General features: G+C 43.0%; 1 protein-coding gene across 2 annotated transcripts in view; it reads left to right on the forward strand.

Annotated features, from left to right (window-relative positions):
- The window catches only part of SNAP23 (synaptosome associated protein 23), a 230,146-nt gene that overhangs the window by 36,814 nt on the left and 166,216 nt on the right, over positions 1 to 27,116 (forward strand). Inside the window, exon 1 of one of the 2 annotated variants that reach the window (XM_086937238.1) lies at positions 1,573 to 1,708. The exons of the other annotated variant lie outside the window; for it this stretch is intronic. The gene's annotated coding sequence lies outside the window, so the exon portion shown is untranslated. Of the gene's footprint in view, positions 1 to 1,572; positions 1,709 to 27,116 lie in introns of those variants that run through there. 2 annotated transcript variants of the gene reach the window in all.

Below are 27,116 nucleotides of genomic sequence, written 5' to 3' on the forward strand. Positions count from 1 at the left end.
TTACTCAGGATACAGACCAGGGGAGACATCTAACACATGTCAAAGATAATACGTTTCTCGACGCCTCTCCAATTTCTAGGTGACTAACTCATAGTTTTTACGAGGGAATGCTGCTATTGAGCAAATAATTGTGCCATCTTGCCAAAACAATATTCAATAGCAGTTAAAGTGAAAGCGTGATACAAAAATAAACCATCGGCTGCCTTTGCCAAAGACAAGTCTAGACAAATTGAGCTGTGCTCTATCAGCAGGGAGTTTTAGAGTGAGGTTTTACATCTCTGATGTTATTCGTAAGAAACAAGAGTAAACAAATAGAAAGAAAATGCGGACCTCACTTTTTTTTCTATTTGTTTACTTTTGCTACAATCGAGGCACCCACGAAAATCTATTTCTTTACTTTTTCAACAATCGCGGCACCCACGCTTTACCTTTAATCATGTTAAAGTAAATCGTGGGTGCCGTGGTTGTAGCAAAAGTAAACAAATAGAAAAAAATCAATTTCTATACTTTTTCAACAATCGCTGCACCCAAGCTTTAGCTTAACATGGCTGAAGGGTGCGTGTGCTGCTAAAGTGAAAAAAAAGTTAATAAATAAAAGAAGCATTAGACAATAAAAAATACACAAGTGCTGTGCTATAGCGCGGTACATGGCGGCCCGTGAATAGCGAGTGGCCTTTCCAAAGCAGAATGAGCACAAAAGAGTGCTTACCCACTAACAAAGGAGACAGTTTAACGGCGCAAGTGAAAGATCCAGTACGGATGGGCCGTCCGCGAGGAGACAGGGCGGTAACAAAGCAACCTAATTTTCAAACACACGCCAAAGTTTAGCATAAACGATGACGCCAGCCAATCAGAATGATGGGTGGGGCTTCAACTCCACTTCTGAAATCTCCTAATTACAATGTCTTGCAGAGTGAACAGCGCATGTGCACTGCAATGCAGGTCTGCGAGACCTAATGACACAGGCAACAGCCAACCTAATGTGTGGGGGGAGTCAGACCCACACAGAGATGTTTAGAGTGCTTACAAGAAGCCTCGCAGAGCATCGCATGCGCAGTGGCTCATGCTCGACCTAAAAAGGACGCCTCGTGAAATACTTTCCTTAAGATCACACAATTTGAAATCTGGGTGTTCAAGACTGATCACAGGTTTTCTTTCCACGTTATGAAATTCAGCTACTACTTGGGTATCTCTTGTACGTCGCCTGTTTTACATCGAAGGGTGTCTGCAATACTTGCTGCATGAAGTCTGAATGTGAAGCCTAGGCAGCTTTCAGTTGTTCTCCCACCTCTAATGCATACAGAAAAGTTGGTAGCAAAGGCCCACAACTTCTCCGTTGGCACCCCCTTCACTGCACATGAAAAGAGACATCGCGTCTAGCTGCAAACCCTCGCTGCCTACTTTCTCGCCTGCAATAGCGGCCATCGTGCGGCTGAGGCGCACTTCTGTGGTGATGCCTTCCGGGACAGCTGCATGATTGTTTCTTCCGGGAAGGGCGGGGCATCTGTTTGTTTTTTTTACCAAAGGGAGGTCATTTACTTTCTATCCAATCACAGCACTTGTTCCCTCCTAGGGCACTCCTTAGCCTGTCAATCTGGCTGAATTCGCTTTCCGATTGCTGCTTGAGTTGGGCTCCTCGTACTGAAGTTGATCAGAGTGAAAGCAAAGGAATTCTGATCGTTTGTGATCCTTTCCAGGGAGACCGGAGGTAAGGCCATTCACGGTTGGGAACATTCAGCCTTTCTTTAAGCTTGATCTTTAAGTGTGGCTGTAAACAGGCGTGGCATACCGGGCTTTAACAAATAGGCATAAGGACTCCCCCCCCCTCTTTATCCGTGTTTTGTTGTATCCAGCTGATGTCATTAGAGTTAAGCGACTCTGTCCATCCGGTTGCTGACTTGCGTCACTGTTAGCATTGTTTGCTAGAATAATAGTAAGTTACTGACTAACTTCCTGCAGCGCTTGGTCTTAGTTTGCCATTATTGTGAAAATACACTGTTGGCTACAAAATACTAGATGTGATTAGTGGAGGCGATGTAACAAGTTGAATTAAAACAATCAGTCTGACATGGGATTTCCTTGAGAGAAACGAAATTAACACACGCGGAATAATATATTCGATATGGAGCTCGCACAAACCTCTTCAAATGTCAACAATTCCGAAGGACTGTATCGTGATACCGGTGCCGCATCATGCGACCACAACGTTGTGCTTCAAAGTTGACTAACACTGAGGCTAAAGAAAACATTGCCAGGTGATGGAATGTGAGGCACAGGGCGCTAACTGCAGGGCGACGCGTTTCAAGTGTTCATGAAACGAGAGTGGTAGAAGAGTAACGCACAGGACAGTTCTCTAGGTTAAATATAAAACTAAAATGGTACAAGAGTCCAAATGACCTAAACGGTTGATATAATTTGAAATCTTGTACCATTTTAGTTTTATATGTGACCTAGAGAACTGTCCTGGTGCGTTGTGTTTGTTGTTGAGAGGGAAAGCACCTGGATATCTCAAGAGTCACGTAATAGGTTTATTTGGAGAGTACCGGGACTTCTCAGCAACAAGCAGATCCTCCTGCACTTCCATTTTAACATTTCAAGCATGCGTAAACCGTAGCCCAGGGCTTTAATTGGACAAAAATACTTAGTCCGGGAAATCATAATTGGGGGACAAGATGTGGCAGAGGAAAGGGGGTGGAGTCATGAGGGTGGAAGCTTGAAGAGCAGAGTACAATAATTCACAGATACATTTAGTTGCAAAGATAAAAATTCTACTACAAATTGACAACTAGGGCAATGTGACAATGTTCTAGATGGCGTAATTGATCCCAACGAGGCTACGTTTTAAAATATACTGCAGGTCTAAAACACCTGCTGCAGAGATTGTGTGCTCAGCAATTTTGAGGGGATTGTAATAGCGGTAAAATTCCTCTAGGTTTAACATAGTTCTGGGAGAGTTCTGTGTTTTGTCCAGTCAGAGTTTTGACTCATAAAGTAACATAGATGATTAATGTGATTTTATTTAGGTTGGTAAGTGGGCTACTGCTTTTGACTCTGAGATCATTTTGTTACTTCAAGTTCATACATTTCAAGCCTTCTAATTTAGCATAGAGCTCTATTTATCAGCATCAAGCAGCTGCATGCAAATTGTAAATCATGGGTTTAGAGATTGTTTTCCCTATCTATTATTATAAGTTTGCAAACCATGGTTCCTTTGCAAAGTAAGTTCAGACAACCACAATCTCTGTGTAAAGTTTTATATCCTGACACTGTGTTTCACCCGAATGTTCACTCTTAACAGATAATTAATATATAGTATTGGTGATATGTGATTACTACACCTTATAATCATTATTGTCTTATGTTATATTTCCTGTAGAAGGATTTACACATGTATGATTTATTGTGCCTCTGTGAGGGATGTAAAGTGCTCTCATACACTACACTGGGATGAGTATCTATGTAAAATAATTAAATAAATAAGTAGTAGAGGCTTTTTAGATCAATATTTGTTTTAATTACTCATACAGACACATACAACTTGCATTCTTACAGTGCAAGCACATCTTAAATAGAGTGGTGAACAAAGTAAAAAACACCTGCTTCCAAATTATAGTTTCTTTTGCCGGGTCTGGTGGCTCAGTGGACTGCAGGGGCCTGTGTTTGACCTCCTCGTCACAGGTTCATATCCTGACGGGTTCACTCAGCCTTTCATCTTTCTGAGGTCTATAAAATGAATACCATTGAGTTGGGTACCAATAAACATCTGTTATTCAGCGCCAAGATGCCTACAATTGAATGTGCTGCTTTACAAATACACGTTATGTTATGAACTTGTGAAGTGAAAACATGCTGTGCATCTTTTTGTTTTTTCCATGGCCTTGACAACTAGGGGTCAGTCTCAAGCTAGCTCTCGTCCAGTATTATGGTCAAACAAAAGGAAGGCTGATAGCCCCTTCAATCAGGCCTTTGTTTCGGGCCCACCTGGAAGCCTGAATAAGAGCGCCTCCTGCACATTGCTGTTCTGAATGGAATGCAGACCAATGTGCAGACGCTGTTGAATTATGTCCTGGTGTCAGAAAATGACATTAGGACAAATTCAGCATGTATTCATGGGTCATCCGTATCGCAGATTTGGCCGGAAACGGGATCCAGCACGTTCCGCCTCTGTTCCCAGCACTGCCCTAGCTTGTATCACAAGCCCACTAATTTAGTTTTTGGTTTCTTATGATGTTATCATATTGCTCTGTTCCTAGTTGGTTTGGATCATTGCTTTGGTTTGTTTAGGCTAGCTCAATTAGGCTTTAATGTTTTACTTCTCTGTTCTAGGATTGGTTGAGGTGAACACTACACTATCACTTACCTTTAAGAAGTTGGCTGAACGATTTCTGAGTTGCTGTAGGGCCCAATCTGTCAGACTGTACATCCACAATTACCTTTTCCTCCTAAGGTTGGGGAAATTGCTAAAGAACATGATCTGATGATATATTGAGACTGGCAACTAAGAAAGCTTCTCCACAGGGGAGGCATTTTGATGGAAACATTTATGTAATGGTAAAGGCCAAACCTAGTCACAGGGCGGGCGGTGGGATTCGATGCCCCTACTGATTGGCTTTTAGGACCTATTGGTCCGCATAGTGGACGCCTGGGAAAGAAAGCTGCATGAATGACAGGACATTTTTTTTACTTTTGAGTTTGGTTGTAAAGCGATAAAGGATTGTGTTCTAGAAACGTGCCACTCAGTTCAAACTTGGCTCAGGGTATCCAGATCATAGAGCTGTGGTGTCACATCAAGGTGGAGGATATTCGTTATTTAAGAGACAACTTTCAAACTCGTCATAAAATATCTCTGGAATTGGGCTCAAGTAATATTTACGCTAGACCTTGCATTCCTAGTCTGTTACATATTTCTATGCACCTCTGTTGTTTCCCCATGCAAAGCCCTCTGGGTATTACCTGGAGGAACTTACACAGGGGATACAAATGCAGTTTTACCAATCAGTAAAATCAAAGACACACCTTATTTTCTATTACAACTGGTAATCTCCGAATCCATTGCAAAAATCTCGAGGTTTAATGGTGTTACCATTCTGCAGCAGTATTTCCTCTGGGCAGCTTTTGTGTCTTATAACTCTAACTAGTTCTGAATGATGGTGTGTGTATCATAAGGACTGGTGAACTCGGCTGGACATAAACATCCACATCGATCTATGTGGAGTTTACTTATTTGTCAGTTTTTATGTGGAGTGTGTAACATGATCTTCTGTAGTTCCCCTGGCAAGGAGCCTAGTAACTCGGCTATCTTTTGGCCTGTCCAGTGTGTATTACATCATTCATAGCTGCTACGCTTAAGTCACAGGACATGAAAATTATCCCCTGCCTGGACAATGGTTTGGTGCTCAAAAACGAAGGGACAATGGGAATACAACACCATTCTGCCAGTAGATTACCCACAGGTCTTGTGCTTCCTCTTGAATTTCAAAACGCTAATACTAGTTCCATCCCATTAGATTCAGCCTTTTGGTTTTTAGATTTGTGGTTTGGTTTTAGACGCCTTGGGTTTGCCCACAAATAAGATGGTGAATGCTTCTTTAATCTTTTCTGAGTTCATCTTTAGGATCATAGTGAAGTCTTGAATCTGTTATTTGCCTTCAATACGGGATATTTTTGCAGACTCATTTACTTAAGGGTCTGCAGTGACGACGTGAGAAAGTGGACCAACTATTGCAGTTGAATTGAGCTCTCTGTGGAGACCCTGGAAGAGCTTGGCCAGTGGATGGACTACCTTATAAGGTTGAGGTGCTCTTATGCTTTTCTCAAATAATGAGGATGGGGAAGGTGGATTGGATCCATCAGAGGGATTTATTTTTTCTGTTCAACTGCCTCTATTTAACTATCTTGATAGAAAACGACCAGCAGAGGTCAGTAAAATACCAGAATCCCTTTAGCATTCTCTAGATTTCAGTCCATAAAAATTGTCTTCCATAAGCACCCGTAGACCATAATATATTTTTAAAATCTTGTATTTTCAGGGATAGGACCACCGAAGGCCCTGCTTTTATAATAAAAACAGAGCTTTGGACAATACCATTTCCCGCTGAAAGGCAATTTTTCTCTCCATGTGTTCCCATACCTGGTGTGTCACGCAGTTTGGTGCTTACTCTCCCTCCATGCACCCAGGGTAATGTGCTGCATAGCTAAATACATATAAGGTCCCAAAGGTGAGACCAATTGCATTGCAAATGCTTGTTTTACATGATTTTAGATTGTTTGTTTAACTGTTCATATGTAAGCCGGGTCTGGTGGCTCAGTGGACTAATGCGTCCACTGCAGGCGCCTGTTTTTGACCTCATAGTCACAGATTCAAATCCTGGCTGGTCCACTCAGCCTTTCATCCATGTGAGGTCGATAAAATGAGCACAATTGAGTTGGGTAACAATAAACATCTGTTATTCAACGCCAGGATGCCTACAGGTAAACACACACTTTACAAATACACGTTATGTTATATAATTCTCACACTGTATGAATACTTATAAGTTAAGCCACATGCTAAGGAATGTATGACTTTACATCGCAGTCTTTACACCGCAATACGTTTACAACGCAGTCCTTACAACCCAAGTCATTACAACGACTTGAACTGGAGGGCGCTGGACTTAGGAATAGTATGATTTACTATTCCAACTCCAGCCTATGTAACAGTGGGCAAGGTGTTGAAATAGTAAAGCATACTATTCCTTAATGTTTAGCGCCATCCAGCGCAAATCGTAACGACTTGCGTTGTAATGGCCACGTTATAAACGTTTTGCGGTGTAAAGACCCCGTTGCAACGGATTTCTCCCCATTCTAAGTACTAGGTCATTTTAAGGCACTAATCTTGCATAATACTTTCCCTTTGTGCCATTCTGTAAAATGTAGTTTCCCCGTAATTTGTGTCAGTAAAATAATGATGTTTGTACATACGAAATTGATCACCCCACCGTTTGCTGTATTTGCTCCATTTTTAATGTTTGCCCGAGTAAGAATCTGTTGCAGAGCAGGCACACATAGTGTGTGCTAGTAATATAGAAGGCCTTTCACATTTGTATTTGTTTCGGGTCTAGGCTAGTCGGAATGATATAAGAGACTGTCAGATGAAGACGATTCTAAGCATTCCACAGAGTGAGGATGAGTAACCTCACAGGGCCTATTACTGTTGGGTTCTTATCTGGCAGTTTAGTTTGCGTTGGTGATAAATTAACATGGAGCTTATGATCTAACCTCAGCAGATGTTTTTGTCTGCCCAATCCCATATCACTCTTAAAGATAAGCAGCTCCTAGTCTGTCATCGATGTATGATCACATTTCAGACTTCAGGAATTGACCCATGTTTTTGCTCGTTTCACTAGATGAATCCGAACTAGTTCTAAATATTTGGGGAAACCATTCCTTTGGTTTTCACGCACAATGTTATCAGACCCTGTGTCCTAGGTGTTTACTTTTTGAAAGAAGAGTGCTTACTGTGTAAATGAAGCAGATACGGCATGTCTACAAAATTCATTTCAGTACAAAACCCGAAAGCGTTTGCTGGGTTACTATCTGAGTGTTTTAGAGAATTTGTTATGCAATCTTTGTCTTGGTTTTTTTTTAGTTAGTTGAGCAAGTATTTTCTTAGTGAGTGAGTAAAGTGAAAAATGTCAGCTTCCTCTATTTGTGCTGTGCTGCAATCTTGACGCTATGAACCATGGAGTTCTTACTATTTAAACCTCAAGGCATGCTCAAAGTCTTAAGTCCTTGTGCGCTGGAATCTGTGTGAACTCTGCTGTACAAACAGTTAGCTTCTTTATTCATGGATCAGGAACATCCGTTTCAGTTGCAAGTATATAGGTACAGGACACCCCACCAGGAGCATGGGACTTTCCTCCTCAGCCTCTGATCTCAACTGGTGTCACTGCCAGAGTAACACTCCAGGTGACTTAGAAACACTCCATACAGCATCATACCCATGTTATGTTAGATTTGTTTGTATAGCGCATGGCTACCCCAGCAACAGGGCGGCACAGCGTTTGCAGACAAGCCAGTCAGGCGGCGTAGCAGGATAGTCAGTGAAGTGAGAGTATGAAGTGGAGGTCGGCCTAGATGGAGGTGTACATCCAGGTTTTGATTTGTTTCCGGAAGAGCCAGTGGTCTTTTGTGGCGCGTGCCTCAAGGGGGATGGAATTCCATCGGGCAGGGGCCAAGGACTTAAAGGACCGCCTGCTCTGCTCTTGCGTATCCTAATGGTGCGAGCAAGGTGAAGGTCTGCCGAGCGTAGGGCACGTGTGGGGATGTAAAAAGAGCAGAGTCCCTGCAGTAGTTGGGGGGGGGGGGGGGGGGAGAGGCCCTGGCCATATAGGATTTTGTGGGTTAGGCAAAGTGTTTTAAACGGATTCTTTGTTTCACAGGCAGCCAGTGCAGCCGGCAAAGGATGTGTGAAGTGTGACAACGTTTAGGTAGGGCGAAGAGAGTGCGGGCAGCTGCGTCCTGAGCCCTTTGAAGTCTTTTTGTGACCGTCAAGTTAGTTCCAAGCATTAGTCCATTACAGTAATCCAAGTGGGATAGGACCAGGGACTGGACTATTACTTGTCGGGTGGGTGGCTGGGACACAGAACACAAGGAGAGCAGGAAACAACACATTCCCTTTCTCTTTCCTTTCAAAAGCATATAGCTGGTGGGGAGAACACCAATTTAAGAAGCTTTTCTTGTTCCTTTGCTATTGCCATATGATTCCAATGAATATTTCAGAAATCCCCAAACCACCTTCGAGCTCATTTGAACTAATCAGGTTATAGTTTGTATTATTAGTTTAGTATTATTTTGGAAATCGCAACATGTGTGATTAAGTGTATTGGATGACATTTCTGTGACCGTTGCTATTCCAAGGTTCTTTAAATAAGTTCTGAGCAGTGGGTTGTTTTAGACTATAAGACTGTACATACTTCAGTTTTTATCAGTACAATTGTATTGTTTTTTTCCCTAAGATAAGCACATGTACAATACTAATATCAACAGTATGTCCATATAAAAATGTATTATTTCCTGAGACGTGACTGACAAAAATGGGTCTTGTTGTGTTTAATTCTATTGTATGTAAGCAATCGTTATCTTTCATACCTGGCTAGAAAGCACAGGAGGACAGTTCAAGGACTCGGGGTAGGTATGGTTTGAGATATTTTACAAGGGGACAGGAGTAGCGTTGCCTCTTTTGTAATGGTGCCTGGCCATGGGCGGGTTCTTATTAGACGTTTGCAATAGTTTTAGAAGTTCAAGCTTTAAAGAGCTTATTCTCTAGAGTCCTGGATCTGACTATAACTGTTTGATAGAGCGACCTTGTGCCTGGCTGAGCAGTGGGATATTTTTCGATGGTCTGATATTCTGGTTCTGATTGTAGGAGTGCATCATAATTCCCCTTAAATGCCCCTTCCATCTTTCTTATATTCAGTATCCAGGTCACCCACCACTACATGATGAGGACATTATTGTCCAATTAGTTCCAAAAGAAAAGCCAAAGACTGCAATGTGTTATAGTAAAAAACCTAGCTCTTCAGTCACGGTTGTCCAAAGACCATTGGCTCTCCTTTTAGTACTTTGTTGGCCGTGGAAGCAGGAATTAGAGTTTCAGGAGCCGACCCAAAGCAATCACTTCTCTAAAGTGAAGTCTATCATGCCGTTGGAGACCATGTGAGCGATGTCCCAAGGGAGTGAACCTGAAATAATAGCACATTTGGTCCTTGGTCTATGTGCCCAAAAACAACATACATGATGTGCGATGTCCGTCCTTACACCACATATAAAGCGCAGTCCATGTAGGTACTTTGCATTTATTTTGACTATGAAGTTTCTGTAAACCATATCTGAAACTTACATTAAGTTTCTCTAAACCATATCTGAAACTTAAATTTCATCCATGAGATGGAAAGAGTATTTTCACTGCCTACAATCTATATATAAAAACAGAATTTTTTAAATAAATTTTGATGCATTGTTGGGTAACAGAAAAATTGCTTTAATTGGAAGGGTAACGAGAAAGCTCCAGCACTCCCCAAAATCTATTTCACAACATGCTTAGCCCCTAAGGCAAGGGCCCCAGTTCATAAATTCTTGTCTAAAGCACACTCCACCTGTTTCAGATTGGTGGTGTTACTTTAAATTGCATTTTACTCACTACTGAGTATATTGTTTTGCACTTCAGCTCCAAATACTTAGTTCAAGTAGAGTTTCAAGAATGTAAACTTATGTTGCCATGGAAGAGGTGTGGCGCAGTAGCCAGGGTGCCTAACTCCGGACCACGGGGCTCAAGGATCGATCCCTGGCGCCGGCGGCAGGTCAGCCCAGCACCATGTGACTCTGGGCAATAGCTTGCTTAATCTTCCCGAGGGCCCCTATCGGCGGGAAACCACTTCGGAGGTATCTGTGCGCTTTACAAATTCAAGGTTGTTATTATTATTATTATTATTATTATTATTGCCAGGCATTATATCAACATTTCAACCGTTTACTACGGTGAGAACAAAACCTTAATTATTGAACACAACCCCTCCGCTTCTAGAGTCGAAATTACACATTTTTTCAAACCTGCAACAAAACAATGTCAGGGCAGATCTGAAGAGTAATGTTGCAGCTCCTTTAAACATACCACTGAAGATTTCAGCATTATCATACAAATCTGTATAAATGTGCTGGTCTCTGAACGAAAAAAGGCAATCCTATATTGCAGACACTAATGACTGTACTTGGTAATCACTAATCACTGTGGTAATGATTTCCACGTGCACAATTAGCATAACCACTAGCGTTAGGCGCTCCTTTGCATGTATTATTGAGCATAACAGTGACCTCTTCAAGAGATGCATTCTAAATAGTGAGTAAATGAAGCACGAAAAGGGTATTCCAGAGACGGAGAGAGTGTATTAACCAGAAACCACAAAATGTTAAAGTGCTCAAAAATGAATCCTGTCTCCTGCTGTATGATGTGCAGCAGTAGCATGCAAACCTGAGTCTTCTGAGCCCACTTGAAACCCCAGTCCAATGACATTTCCTGCATAATGCTGGCCATTCCATTTGATTTATTCATACTCGGATGGAAGAGCAAGTGACCCTTTGTTGAATGATGCCATAAAAGAGACCTGACAGAGAAGTAAAGTAGCTTTTGTTGTCTGGCAGAGAGCTTCAGGTTAGCAGCTAGGCCACTGTTCTGGTGAGCCCAAGCAGTGGCAGCATGCAGCAGCACTCTATCGGGGAAGAGATACCTAATTATTCACCTATGAGTCAATAATATATTACAGTACATTTTTAAATTAACAGATACATTTTTTGTTTAATTGAAAAATTGTATGTATGTTTTTAAAATTACCTCAACAAAACCAGACAATACTTAGTATGTGTATCATTTTAGTCGACATTATAAATTAGGCTTTGTGACTTGTACGCATAAATATGTTTTTCTGAAACCACATCCAAAATATGTTATTAGTGAAACCTTTAGCCAATATTGTTCGTTTTTAAACATTAATGTGCTTCTTGACTGGGACCTTATTATGGCCTCTAATGTTTGCCTTGTCCCCAGCTTGCCTCATCTGGAAAAGACAACTGGTTCTACCCTCCTGATCCATTGAACTCTACTTCAGGGAGCACAGCAACACTTGGATTATATTTAGAGTTCCACTCTAACCTTTTTGTCTTGTCTGGCGGGAGGATTTTGCAGGATCCATTTGTCTAATACCACCTTGTTCATTAAGCAGGGATGTTTTTTCACCCCCTCCCATTGCTCAATTTGAGAGCGTGTACATGAGTACCTTTGGCATGTCAGTTGACGATATCAGCACTGTGTGTTTGTGCTGTTAGTTACAACTCTACAAGATGATTGTTGAAGTGCAAGTGGCTTTGCTTCAATTACTGAACTCATAAGAAAGCATTGCATCCACTAAATTAATTCCTAAACAATACTCTGTTATGACTCATTTGCTGATTAGGAGACTTGTTTGAGTGTTTGAAATAATTCCAGCCAATAATCGTCTCTGAAGAGTGATTCGGCAAAGAGGAATTTTGATGGGTTATTGTTATATGTATTTGTAAAGTGCACTATCGCGCGCAAGGGTCCTCCGGATGCTCAGCAGGGGTGTGTGTGTGTGTGTGTGTGTGTGCGCGCGCCTAGCATTGCCTATTCTAGGTTGGCTAATTAAAAAAGCGATGGCTTCAGCTTCTTGCAGAATTCAAGAAGAGAGGAGGAGGAGGAGGAGGCGGCTTGCATTTGGAGTGGCAGGTCAGTGCAAGTGGGAGTCCTGCAGAGCGAAGGTGTCTGGGTGGTTGGTGGAAGGAGATGACTGTTTAGGTATGTTGGGCCTGGGGTGGTCTTAATTGAACACGTTTGTGAATCGAGAGCCAGTGGAGCCCCCTGAAGTGTGTGTGTGGAAGGTTAAGGATAAATCTGGTTGTCGAGTTCTGGATGGTTTGTAGTCTTCAAGTGAGTTGTTTGATGATCCTGGTGTAGAAGGTGTGCCCATAATCAAACTTGCTGGGGAGTAGGGCGTGAGTGATAATTTTTGTAGTGTTGCTTGGGAGCCATCTGAAGATCTTCACCAGCATCTTCTAGGTGGGGAAGCCGGATTCAATGACCGCATTGACATGTGAGGTCATGTCCAGTTTGCAGTGGATGATTATTCTGAGGTTCTTGGCATGAATTCTGAATGTTGGTCCAAGTTCATCCTGCCTCTTGTTAGAGTCCCATAATGAGGTGTTCTTACTTCTGTTGTGTCGGTGTTGAGCTAGAGAAAGTTGGCTTTCATCTAGTTAGCGACTTTGGTCATACAGGCTGTGAACTTGTTCCTTGTGTTGTAGGTCTTATCCGTGCGGGAGGCTGAGTTGCATGTCATCGCGTAGCAGAGGATGCTGATGTTGTTGTGTACTCGAATGACATTTGCTAGAGGGATCAATTATGCAGTAACGTGGGAGGAGCTGAGCGATAAACCTTGAGGTATACCGTAGATAAGTTTGTCGGCTTCTGAAGAATAGGGTGCCAGGCTGACGGCTTGTGTTCTATCCATTAAGAAGGTGGCAGATTCAGCAGAGTGTGGGTCCTTCGATGTCAATCTGATCCAGCCACCTGATGAAGATGGGGTGTGTGGCTGTGTCAAATGTTGCAGAGAGGTCCAGAAGAATTAAGGAATGTTGATTACTGGTGCTCTGCTTTGGATTGGCTAAAATCTTGCTTGACAAATATATCCCACATCAGTACTTTGTCCCTGTTAGCTTTTGTGGTATTCAAAAGGGTTGGATTTTTGTGCCGCTCCTATTTAGCACCTACCTGTAGCCATAGACCTACGCTAGGAGTGTACTTTTATATGTATGACACGCAGCTGATGTTTGGTTTAGCTTACCAGCGAATGCGCCTTTGTATATGGAGGTTTCTTTGAATAGAAGATAAACAGCCCACCATACTGTCTGTACTGCAGTGGTGAGGTGCTGAATATCCGCTAACTTCTTAAAACTTGACCCTATGAAGAGCATGGTTTTGTTTACCAACATTGCATCTCTTATTTGGGCCTCAATCATCTGGCTTGTAAGTGTCGGTGTTTGATCTTTTAAAATAGTGTCTGGGCTTATGTCTTTCCTTAATTTCTAACACTTTCTTTCACTTGAAGGTTCTGCATAGATGCATGCCTTTCATTGATTTTGACACTTCGTTCTTTCATTGATTCAGCCCATTCGTTGCTTAATTGTTTGTTGTCATGGTAATCTTATTTACTTGCTTCTTTATAATCCTTTTTATTGGATCACGTGTATCCTTCAACAGATCATATCAATAAACTACTCTTCATGAGAGTGCATATGTTTTCTTGTTCTCTCTATCATGTGCGGCTTCCTGTGCACCTTCGATTTCCCCACGCTCTCTATTGCTCCCCACCACTGCCAGCTTATCCGTAAACCGTTACATATAGGGTTGACCCAATGGTACTGGGACTGACCCAATGGTACCTGGGTATTCTTCAGTACAGTAAGGGATGGTCCCAGTAAACAATACTTCAGCAAGAGAATAAAATAATAATGTGGTTCGCTCCTTTCTTGTGAGTCCAGAAACTCCATCCTCGCAAACTCTTTGGAATCTACCAGTAACCCTCGGACACTGTAAATGTGGACAGTGTAAAGCCTGTAAGATGACCATTCAAACTAAGAGTTTTACGTACAAACACCATACCATTGATTTTAAGTCATTTACCAATTGTAACACCAGTAACGTGGTCTACTGCATCACATGTCCCTTCAGGCTCATTTATGTGGGTCAGAACCAGCAAAAAATCAAAGCACGGATACTGCAGCATTGCTGCGGAATAAGTTGTGATGTGCAAGGGGCACCATTGGTGGAACATTTCAAAATTGTGACCCATGGACCCGAGGAACTCCAATGAATTGTTCTTGAGAAAGGGACCCTTGGTCCAAGAGGAGGAAACATGGGATCGATCCTCAATATCAGGGAGGGCAAATGGATGACACGTTTGGACTCCATAAACAATGGACTGAATGAACAAGATTCCAGCGAGGCTCCGCTAGCATGCCCAGCATCAGAATGAGGTTGTGGCTCTATATTAATATCTAGACACCGTATAATCCGCAAGGGTTCTGCAAACATGATTCTATTGTGATACACTTACCTTGATGAAATGTGCTTTGCTCTAGATCAGGTTAAACTGTATGTATATGTATGTATCAACCCAACTCCTAACTGTCCTATAATGGTTAGCCTTGTGTGTAAGATAACTACCCTAACGTGAACGATTGTAGCGTACAGTATGTTGACTTAACATATGACCTACCTGGTATAAATGCATTGTACTTTCATGGTCTAAGTTATAGACCCCTGTCTGTGATGTCACATGTACAATTGACTACATCCTCTTTAGAATGTCCTTTAATGCAGTGAAAGCGGCTACATGATTTATATAATTATGTCTTACATTCCGCATATCGATTGAACTTTGATAGAATCATCATTGTAATCATAGGTGTGGACTTTCCCTCATTTCTTAATACTTTTTGAATATACAAGCACAAGCCTAGATTTTATTTTATTTTTTAACGGGGCTGAGTCTTTTGTCCCTTTCTATGCTAGGGACTGCAACGTGGTGATGCTGCTTACACAGCATCCAGTGTCTGTCAGCGAGACGTGTGGTTCATGACGCGGGACACGGGACACGTACGCGTTTACAAGTGGAATTGGGAGACCGGCTCTGTTCCCTCGTTCCCTTTTGAGACAGCTGCCAGCGCACAAACGGGAAGCACATACGAGCAACGCGCTCTTTATTTCATTTGACCCTATGTATGTGGCGTCCTCCTTACGACCTAATGCTTGCCCTTTCAACCTTAGATTTTTGCTCAGCGTGGCCTGATTTCACCTTGACTGAGACGGGTCTACCGAAGAGCGGTGAGTTCTTACTCTTAAAGTCTGACCCGATTTAGATTTCCCACACCGAGGTAGATGTTGCCACTAATGTTTCTGCACAGTTTCCCTCTCCCCCAGATAGAGTGCCCTTGTGTGACGCACTTTTGGGAGCAGAGCAGGTAATCTAGTAGTCTCATACGGACATGCTGGGTGGTGGTCTACTCTTTATTAAATTTAATTTAGATTTTGCGAGGCTTTCCTCATTTTTGGCTAATATATTATATGTCAATTTCCTTTCCGCATTTTTAGATTTGTACTCAGTGGCTTAAGCTGATGATTACGGCTGGGATAATTAATATGGCCTTAATGGGACACAGGGTATTATATCCGATGAGAGTAAGTGGTTAAGCGGTCACCACTGCTCGTATTATTTGGTCACCTTTGGACGTTTGCCCATATGTCATTATTGAACGGGCTAATCTGTAAACTACACCTTACTCTTGCAGGTGCAGTTGCCGCGCACGCTTTTCGTCGGAGCCCTCGTGCCCGATTTTTATTTTATTTTCTTTTTTTTTTCTTTTTCATGCTTCAGCCCTCCGTGTAGGGCTCTTTATGTTAAATTGGAGGACCAATGGCCTCTAATTCGTTTTAATGTCTCCAGCGAGACTACCTCCCCTTTTAATACTATTTCACTTATACCCTAGGTGCCCACTCCCCCTTCACAGACCTGAGGAAGACCACTATTGAAGGTGGACAACAACCTACAAATCTCTGGGGTCGAAACGTCAACACTTCTATTAATCCAGCCCAAAAACAACTGATATTTTTTACTGTGTTTTGCTATGCAGCTTGGCTAGTAACAACTATGCAAATTTATGTGTAATCGTGGGGAAATAACAATCCCAATTTGGACGCTTAATGTGAATCCGTTTATTGCACCAATTGTTTTGCCTGTCCATGACACTCCATCCTCACACAAATGACCCACTTTTCCTAATACCCCCTTCTTTTCTCCTGGGCACAATGTCAATGTATTCTAAATGTGTTAGTTATATTTGTAAATACGACTGTGTGATTAACCCGTTGGCTGATTCGAACGTTCTGCGCCAGTGCGGAACGTTAGAGGAACGGGTGGGGCCGCGTCGGCCAACGGACGTGCACAGCACTACCGAGGTAATGCTCGCGACGACCGTTGGCCGACTGCAGCAGCCAACGGGTTAAATAACACTGTTCAGACATCGATTATATGTATTGTTTTTGACGTATTGTGAGTACTTGTTTATTCTATTCTCTTGCTGAAGTATTGTTTACTGGGACCATCCTTTACAGTACAGCTCATCCGTAAAGGCACAGCAACAGTTATAGGTTTGACTTAACAGCAGTCTTTGTCAATTTGCTTTGGTTTATCTCCTGCATGAATACCCAGGATTTGGCACACACAGGCAACATTTAATGCGCTGTACCAGGAGCAGGCTACTGTGCTAGACATGTTTGTGGCAGAAAGTGTACTTAGCTCCTAATCTGCTGCAGAGCACCAGCTGGCCGGAGCATTCTTCCAGTGCTGAGACAGCCTTGGCATTTTTTTCCTTTACATTTTGAGACTTCATTATTCACTGCCTTAAAAACTTTTTAGCTTTTTTTAAGTTACTTCAATTAGTCCTTTACGTTTTGAACTGGATTACGTGCAAAAGGCTTTATTGAAAATATTGAATTTGATGTTCATTTTCGTGATACCTTAAGATATGTGTTTGCTTTTACGTCAGTATTTTGAAGTGTTTACATTGGCAAAGTCAGTAGCTTGGCACTCACAATATAAGGCAAGATCTATTGGCTTTGCCAGTGCTCATTTCACTTGTACTTATTTGTAACCTCAGCCCTTAAAGTTTTGGCATATGTGCACTTTAAAAATTAACATAGTTAATGGTAGGTACAGTCTTCTGTTTTTCCAGCTGTCACTAAATGGAAAGGGTGTACAACCTCTCACAGTGTTCATGCACGTTCAACCAGAGCAAATCCAGTAGTGATGGCTTTTAAACGAACATACTCATTGCAGACATTTGTAGAGCACACGTGTGGCCATTTCACATGTTTTTGTTAGCATTCTTGCAATTTTCATCTAAAGGTTCTGTGCACTTTATTTTTAACTTGAATCCTTGTCATGTTTAGATTGTCTTCTCTTCCTTGGTCTGTGCATTCAGGTTCCCCACCAGTTCGGAACAAAAGGAGCCATACAAACAAAAGAAAAATAACCTTTACTGTGATTCATGTTGCAACACCACCATTGGCAATCATAAGCAGGGGGTGGGTCTGTGCATGAGGAAGGGTCCCTGTAAAGTTTTCTTTAGTGGCAGTATTTTTATAAGCTTTTTTTGGCCCTGCCTAAGTCTAAATCTCAAACCGCGAAAGAAGAGTAGTAGTCCCATAAGGTTCAGATGTTACGGTATGCAGATTTGCAGAGCGGAATATCACTCAGGAGGGTATCCTGTCACCAAAAATTACATTTTCTCCCTCGAGATGTGGCCTAATATTCCACATCTCTTATCCAAACATGTTATAAGGACAATATTTGATTGTGTTAAAACAAATAAATCATCTACTGACAATGGAGTTCGCGCAATCATAACATGCATTTGCAATGCAATAGGTCTCGCTTAGGAAAGTTTGAGCTATTGGTCTTGTAAATGACAATTTTTTTGTTCATGTGTTGGTTTTGAAAATATCTAAATTAATAGCTTTGTCATTTACAATGCCAATAGTTATAACTTTCAGAAATATGACACCTATAACCTGGGGTTTACGCTGAGTGATGCTGTGGTGGTGCTGTGGTGGTGCTGTTGGGGTGCTGTGGTGGTGCTGTTGGGGTGCTGAGTGGTGCTGTGGTGGTGCTGAGTGGTGCTGTGGTGGTGCTAAGTGATGCTGTGGTGGTGCTGAGTGATGCTGTGGTGGTGCAGAGGGCAGAAAGGCACAAAAAAGAGTAGTGATGAATCTCCCACAGCAAAGAATCAAACCAAGACATTGTCTGTGAACAAGGAGAGGGTCAATTAGGAAGAATTACGGGTTCAATCATGAACAAACAAGTAACTGATAGGCTTCTGAAACATCCCGAGAGGGAAGAACTGGTTAAAACAATGGGAGGTTGGACAGTCCCTGATCGTATGTAGCCTTCTGTAAAAGTGGGCTCTGCAATTAAAAACGGACGACCGCGCGAACGTGATCGCTGTGTCCTGTAACATAATGAATGATATTGGATGAGACTAAAGACCTCTGTGTCGTGGAACTCCATTAAAGGCAGAGGGAGGCTGAAAAGCAATCTGCGGGCTGCTGCAGACATCCAAGAGCTAATGTAGTGAGCGTGGGGAGCACAGTGAGCTCATGCTGTGTCGGTATTAAATCGCTATCGTCCATAAAAAATCAATCCACATCTCAACCAGCTCTGACGTCAACCTCGCCAACTCTGAACACCTTCACTTCCAGATCCACATCGACCCCAAGACCACACTCAGAGGCACCCTCCTCTATAGACCACCAGGACCTCGCGCAAAATTCAGTGAAGACATCACGGACTTCATCACTCCACACGCGCTCCCCTCCAAAGATTACATCCTTCTGGGAGACCTCAACTTTCACCTTGAAAAGAACAACGACCGCAACACCACCACCCTTTTGGACAACCTCGCCAACCTCGGACTTAAACAACTGGTCACTTCCCCCACCCACATCGCAGGTCACACACTCGACCCCATCTTCACCTCCAGCAATCATGTCTCCTTCAGCCACACTACGGATCTCCTCTGGACTGATCACAGCTGCGTTCACTTCACCTACAACAAGCCGAAACCCACCAACCACCTCCAACCAACTCTGCAAAGAAACTGGAACAAAATCACCATAGACCAGATCTCCTCATCGCTCCTTTTAAACACACCATCCCACTCTTCTAACCCAGACCAAGCCGCCGCCAACTTCACCCTATGGTTATCCAACACCGCCGACATCCTAGCACCACTGAAAAAACGTCAAAGCAAACCTGGCAGCAAGAAGGCCTCATGGTTCAACGATGATCTTAAGACATCCAAGAAACTCTGCCGCTCCCTTGAGAAGACCTGGAAAAAAGACCCAACAACCAGCACCAAGGACGCCTTCAAAAACGCCACCCGCATACACCACCAACTGATCCGAAATGCCAAGAAAACAGCATTCAAGGATCGACTAGACAACAACGCCCACAACAGCAAGGAACTTTTCAACATCGTCAAGGAATTCACCAACCCCTCGGCCAACTCCAACGACATCACCCCCTCTCAAGCCCTCTGCAACTCCCTGGCTCTATTCTTCCACAACAAAATCGCAGACATCCACAACAGCTTTGACAACCAACCCGGAGAACAACCCACCCAACCATATGCTGAACATTCACCCCCCTCGAACACCCTTAACGACTGGAACCCAATCTCCACTGAGGACACCATCCGCCTGATGAACTCCATCCACTCAGGATCCCCCACAGACCCATGCCCTCACCACATCTTCAACCAAGCAGACTCCATCATAGCACCGCACCTCCGAGACGTCATCAACTGCTCCTTCAACTCCGCCACCTTCCCGGAAAGCTGGAAACACGCTGAACTTACCGCCCTTCTGAAAAAACCCACAGCGGACCCCACCGAACTCAAAAATTACCGCCCCATATCACTCCTTCCTTTCCCGGCCAAAGTCATCGAGAAGGCTGTCCACAACCAGCTCGCCGCTTTCCTCGAAGCCAACAAATCCCTCGACTCCTCACAATCTGGCTTCCGAGCAAAACACAGCACTGAGACTGCCCTCATCGCAGCAACAGACGACATTCGAACTCTACTGGACAATGGAGACACAGTCGCCCTCATCCTCCTCGACCTCTCTGCAGCCTTCGACACAGTCTGCCACAGCACCCTTTTACAACGCCTCAGAAACATCGGAATACAAGGAAAAGCACTTGAATGGATCACCTCGTTCCTCACCGGAAGAACCCAGAGAGTCCGCCTTCCACCATTCAAGTCCGAGGCCACTGAAGTCATCTGTGGCGTACCACAAGGATCCTCACTCAGTCCCACCCTCTTCAACGTATACATGAGCCCCCTTGCGGCCATCGCTCGCCAACACAACCTCAACATCATCTCCTACGCGGATGACACTCAACTGATCCTTTCTCTCACCAATGACCCCAGCACCGCCAAAACCAACCTACACGAAGGAATGAAAGAAGTTGCCGAATGGATAAAACACAGCCGTCTGAAACTCAACTCAGATAAAACAGAAGTCCTCATCTTAGGTACATCCCCCTCTGCATGGGACGACTCTTGGTGTCCGGAAGCTCTTGGAAAAGCACCCATCCCGACAGACCACGCACGGAACCTAGGCGTTATCCTGGATTCTTCACTCTCAATGAACAGACAAGTCAGCGCCGTATCCTCATCCTGCTTCAACATTCTTCGCATGCTCAAAAAAACATTTAGCTGGATCCCCACCGAAACCAGAAAAACAGTCACCCAAGCTCTGGTCACGAGCCGACTGGACTACGGAAACACCCTCTACGCAGGTACTACCGCTAATCTCCAGAAGAAACTCCAACGAATCCAAAACGCCTCAGCCAGGATCATATTAGACATCCCGCGTTACGAACACATCTCTGGTCACCTGAAAGACCTCCACTGGCTACCCGTCAATAAGAGGATCACTTTCCGACTGCTAACCCACGCACACAAATCACTCTACGACATCGGACCAGAATGCCTCAACTCACGACTGTCCTTTTACACCCCCCCCCCCGCCAACTACGTTCTTCCAACCAAGCCCTCGCCACTGTACCTCGCATCAACAAGACCACCATGGGAGGCAGATCCTTCTCATACCTGGCAGCTAAAACATGGAACTCACTCCCCACTTACCTTCGCCTTACCCAGAACCACCTAGCATTCAGAAAGCAGCTTAAAACATGGATATTTGACAAGTAATCCTCCTCCCCTCACTAAGCGCCTTGAGACCCTATGGGTATGTAGTGCGCTATACAAATTCTTTACTTGACTTGACTTGACTTAAAAGTATCATTGCGTAAAGGGTCTGCGAACTAACACCAGTGATACCGCTAAACCTTAGCATACAACATTGGGCGTACGCGCTTATAAACAGGGGAAAGCTGAAGAGCATGACGAGCATAACACTCGTGCTTACGTCTATGGCGTTTGCTCGGCTCTGAAATGCGCCCGACAGTCAAGTCTCACGCTTCTTGTAGTGCGAGACGAGGCACGTACGTACCACGAGGTGCAGCCGCTGGTTGATTTCCGGCGTCTCGTCAGTGGACGGCCAATGGTAGGGGAAAGAGGCGGGGTTAGTTGTTTAGTAAAAGCTCACGTCACATAGTGGGTGAAGAATCTAATGGTAAAAGCCATCGAAGGAGGAGAAACATAAAAAAACCTTTGAAACATAAAAAAAACCTTTGTGGCGATTTGTTGAAGGTGTAATATTTCAAATAAGTAGTGTCGTTGTTTGAGAAATCATCGTGCCAAGTTATTAACGCGATGTGCATTGAAAATATTCCTACATTGTTACTCGATGTAATGTCCGGTCAAAGTTGTTCTCATATGTTATCCCATATCACATATGTGTATTATTATCACAAAGTAAGTAGATTGCACCAGCATTAACAAGCTCTTGGCATTGCTGTGTGGAGAGGGGAGGAGAAATGCGAGACACGGCCTGGCGGCCGTGAAAAGTGTGAAGCAGTGGGCGGGGGAGCGGATCCCTTTGAAGCTCTCGGAGGCAGGAGCAAATGGTAATAAAAAGCGTGTGCATGAGCACATGCACTTGACGTAATCCGCAATGGTTTCAGAGCTTGGATGAGCCTCTATACTCCCGTCCTTTTATCGCTTGCGCGATTAATAGGACGAGACCTAAAAATGGGACAGCTACTAAGAAGATGAGGTCATAGGCACATTTAACATTTTTAAGATTATGAGATCATTTTTAAGAATGACCTCCTAAACAGGAACTTTCCAGCTTTTACATTTTGCACACTAGTGCTAAATTGACAGAAAATGCAGGTCCAATTGCAGATTTACCTTCTGCACAGTGACCTACTGTAGAGCGATTTTCTCCACTCGTGTCTGTTACTTTGCTCTTGAGTTTCTGTGAAGGCCACGTGCACAATAAGCTGCTACGACCCTGGATTGTTCCATCTTTTATATAAGAACAGGGGTTTTGGCATTTGAATTTCTTTCTTGTATTCTGTCGGTCAAAAGTGGCCAACCTTTTGCTTTAACTCTTCCTTCTCCACAAATGATTGGAACTTATGTCTACAGTGGCAATGTGGTTCAGTGAGTTCAACGCTCATCGCCCAACCCTCCCCTTCCCTCTTAGGTGACTAGCAGATTACAAGCTCTAATGCAGGCCATTGACTTGCCCTTCCATCCTGCCAAGGTCAGTCAGTCAGTCAGTCAGTCAGTCAGTCAGTCAGTTGAGTTCTCTAAAGGAATATCCGTGGAACAAAATCCCTCTCATGTCCATTCAAAATATCTAAAGACGTTTTATTTTTTTAAATAAAAACAATGGAGAATGAGTATAGTTTTGTATACAACGTCTATGTGTAGATGTGATGCGTCGTCCACCTGACCAACTGTGTTACAGTTGTGGTTTGATGCTCGTTCAGGCATGAGGCAGCCCGCAAACAATACATATATAATTCAGACTTTGCCACATAGTTAACCATGTTAGTGATTACCTTAGATATGTGTGGTGTGCTTGAGACCGTTTTCTTCAGTGTAACACGTAGAATGAGTAGTCTATTGGCGTTGTATGTATCCCAGTAATCCCTTGTAAGAAGTATTGTATTGAAATATATTTAATTTCAAATTATATTGCTAACGTCTTTTTTTTATTTTTTATAAAGCACTTCGTACTTCACTGGTTCGTTTGTAAGTGCTGTACTTTAAAAATGTTACTAACACCCTATTTTATCGTGGAAGGCTGCACTGTCCTTGCCCAGATTTAAACTTGTAAACTGCAGGTTACACCAGATGTAGCTGTGTGCACAAGCTGTCCTGCCAGCCTCAAGGTGCAAAGTTAGAGTATATAGTGTAGCCAGGATATCCGCTTCCATCCCATTTACGGGCTAACTATTGATTGTGGGTAGGATTTTTTTTATTTCAGAATTATAGTATATAAATTCATCATGTGTGGATATTATGAGGAGAAGGCCTGAATGAATCTGCTCCTGGCTTAAAGGGACACTCTTGGGTGTACCTCCTTTTTAAAGTCTCTGTTTTACTGATTAGTATTCTGATGTTACGGTCAGAGCAAGGGCCAGGAACTCCTATTCGAACAGAGACCGCCTTGCCCTTTTACATTCACTCTGGCTTCCTGAAACCAGTTGTCAGTAGCCAACAAACACCCTGTAAGCAGAACTGTGCCCTGAATCATTGACGGACAGTAGGCCGCTCTTAATGATTCATGTCTGTTTACACACCATAGCCCTGGATCCAAAAATTCCAAGAAAATAAAGCAGCCAAAGTCCGGACTAAAGCAACAGAGGGAGTCTAGCCTTTTGTTGACACCGATGGTAAACCGTGACCAGACACTGAAAGGAGATATTTCATCTTTCACAGTAACCATTAACTTATCCCAGAGTGAAGAAAGGCCCTTCAGCTGGGAAAATGTTTAAATGTTTCATGCAGAAATGTGCCACATGGACGGACACTCTGCAGGAGGTAAGTTATAGTGGAATGGAATTATACATGAAAATCTCCGACCGGAGTTGATTTCCATGCTTATTCTTGAGAAAATTTGTGCAGCTCCAGAAACTCCGAAATCTATCCAAACCCATGGCTCATGCCTCCAAACCAGAGTTGTATGGCTTCCCATAAAATGTCTGAGTTAAGACTCTTGGGAGGATTGTTTGCAGCAGAGTGCACAGGTGAACTTTGCAGTTGGAGACTCTGCTTCTCCACGTCACTCGGGGCAGTTCAAAGCAACCCATCTCAACCTTTTGTCCTCTGGGAACCTAAGACCACCAGAAGATGAAGGTAAGGCAGATGCATTGGGTATTCTCCTGGGAGGAATACTGGAGCAATGCAGCTTCAAAGACTAAAGGAATCCGTTTTCCTCAGTACTGTGTAGTCTGTTCTTCATTATAAAGATATTTTCCCTTTCTAAGTCTATGGGACAGGTGCACATTTTAAATATTGTTTCGAGACCTGTTTTGAGCAGAGTTTTAATTGAAACAATGCTTCTCATCTCTTTACCTCATGCTTCTTAATACTTGGATAGCCTTGTTATGGACCATGAAGTGCTGTGCTCACATGAGGTCTGCTCTCTGGGTCTTGTGGCTGTCTTTGATTTCTTTCAGGGTCTGTGGTGGGTACAGCTGTTCACCACTGGTAGTCAGTAAGCTTGGGTTCTATTACAGTGCCATTGGATTGACTAAGCAACCAGGATGCCAGCGGTAGCTAAGTGAAGAACTCAAAACATCCTCTAGTAGGTAGTGGACGGTTTGGAACCCGACAGACAAATTAGTCGCTCGTGAAAACTAAGTCTTTGATATCGTGCTGTGCGGAATTGCTTGAATATACTTTAAAAAACACAGTCCAGCAATAATTTGCATTTAAACATCTATTAGGATTATATGACTGCATTTATATACACTTTTAAACATTTTCGAAAATAGTATATCTTCAATGATACATTTCCATGTACAGTTAAAACCCTTTCACGAATAAGTTGCCAGTTCAGTCCATTAGATATTCACAGCTATTCATGACTTTACACAGTTTAACAGTTATTCATTTAAGTAGATGATCACATTAAACACGTGTTTCGTGGTATCGAATTATTGCCTCTTCAGTGTTGGTTTACTCATAAGCCACCAAGCACTGCTTGAGTGGACCGAACCTCAGATCCATACAAGAACCTGAATTATGATATGATTCATCCTTGTTGCATCTGGGCAAAGTATTTTTGACAGTAAGGACTATGATCAACCTTTAAAAGTACATATGCCAGGCTTTTTCCTCTGGACGCTGCTTGAGTGGACTGAACCTCCGATCCATACTAGAAACCCGAAGTAAGATATGATTCAGCCTTTCTTGCTTCTGGGCAAAGTATTTGTGAAAGTAAAGACTATGATCAACCATCGAGTGCATATGCCAGGCTTTTTCCCTATGGACGTTTTAGCGAAAGCTTTTGAGGACCATAACCAGATGGTTAGTGGAGTTGTTCCAAATCATGCCCGGGCTCAGTCCTCTGCTGGAATTTTGTGAACAATAAAATGCTCCACCGCACTTCAGATTAGTATTTGAATCTCACCCATTTCAGTGACTTCAGCTGTAGCATAAACAGGATCCTGTTAGTTTTCATGGTGGCATCCAATTGGAGGCCTCCCAGTGCATAAGAGCAAATAAGATGTGCATAGACATTTGGTTATTTTATTTGCTTTGATGATCTGTTAAATTGCTACACGTGGCCCCTGAGTCGCTTCACATTTTGAATTCATACATTTGTAAGGGAAGTGGAGATAACTTGGTCATCCTAGCCTGATGAGGGTTACTTCTTTCTAGAATTTGACTGCTTCACCCTGGTGCGTCGTTAAAAAAGGCTGGAGGCATCTAAATGGCAGCCTGTACATTTCTATATGGATGCTTTTCCATTCAGTATAGTTCTTGTGATTCTGTTTTTAGGCTCTAATGCCAGGAAACCCAGTACTGTAATCGCGTTTCATAAATGTACATGTGACAGAACAGTTTCCTTCCTGTCAGCCAGCTGCGCAGTCAGAGGGTGTAACGTTTCTTCTTGTTTCCCTGTCGTTTCTTAGGCAAATATCGCACCTTTTTATTGAACCGTAGCGCGGCTATCCTGGATATTATATTTGTTTGCAAAGAAGAGTTTGCCCTAGGCGCTGGAAACTTCCCCTTCACGCTGTGTCCAACAGAATGTATCTTTTATCTTTCTTCATAATGACACCACTATCAAGTATGCTTTTTCAAATACTGGAGATTTGACCTCGACGGGTACAGGGTTGCCAGTTCTGGACTTTCATTTAACAACCCGATACAGTCTGGAAGTTGCAGTCTTTCATGCAGCTGTGAAGAGGCCCCATGCTCTGAGACCTCTTCAGAAAGTTCTAGATTTTTAAGCCAATGTCTTTGTCTCAGGCGTGTAGTTTAGCTCTTAGCAATGCATCTGTGGGCACCGAACTCCCAGCATCCATATTGTTGCTGGTTTTTAACTTTGCCTTGGCATCCCTGCTCTTGGATTGTATTCGAACTTAAACAAGCATTGGCATAGCCAATAGGTCTTGCTTTTGGGACCTTTATAAGTATTTAGTTATGCAGCAGAACCTCCTTGGTGCAACAACATCAACTGTTGCATGGCTAAACACTTATAAGGTCTGAAAGGTGAGACCAATTGAATATGCCAATGCTTGTTTTTTCTTTTCAGAGTTTTATATAATGCTAACTTGACCCAAAGTATCGGGTATCAGACCACTTTACATGATAACCACTGCGTTACACGGGCAAGAAGACATTCATTATTGTTGGGCACAGGGACATTAAGTGATTTGCCCAGAATCACAGGATGTTGAGTGTCCTTGAGGAGACTCAAATGCATAATGTGCATATTTGACCACCCAGTCTCAACGTGTTCTTTCATTTAGGAATTTCATGTTACGAGTGTTCATTAGAGCATTACATTAAAC

Source organism: Lissotriton vulgaris, chromosome 9, assembly GCF_964263255.1.
Source record: "Lissotriton vulgaris chromosome 9, aLisVul1.2, whole genome shotgun sequence".
Lineage (NCBI taxonomy): Eukaryota > Metazoa > Chordata > Amphibia > Caudata > Salamandridae > Lissotriton > Lissotriton vulgaris.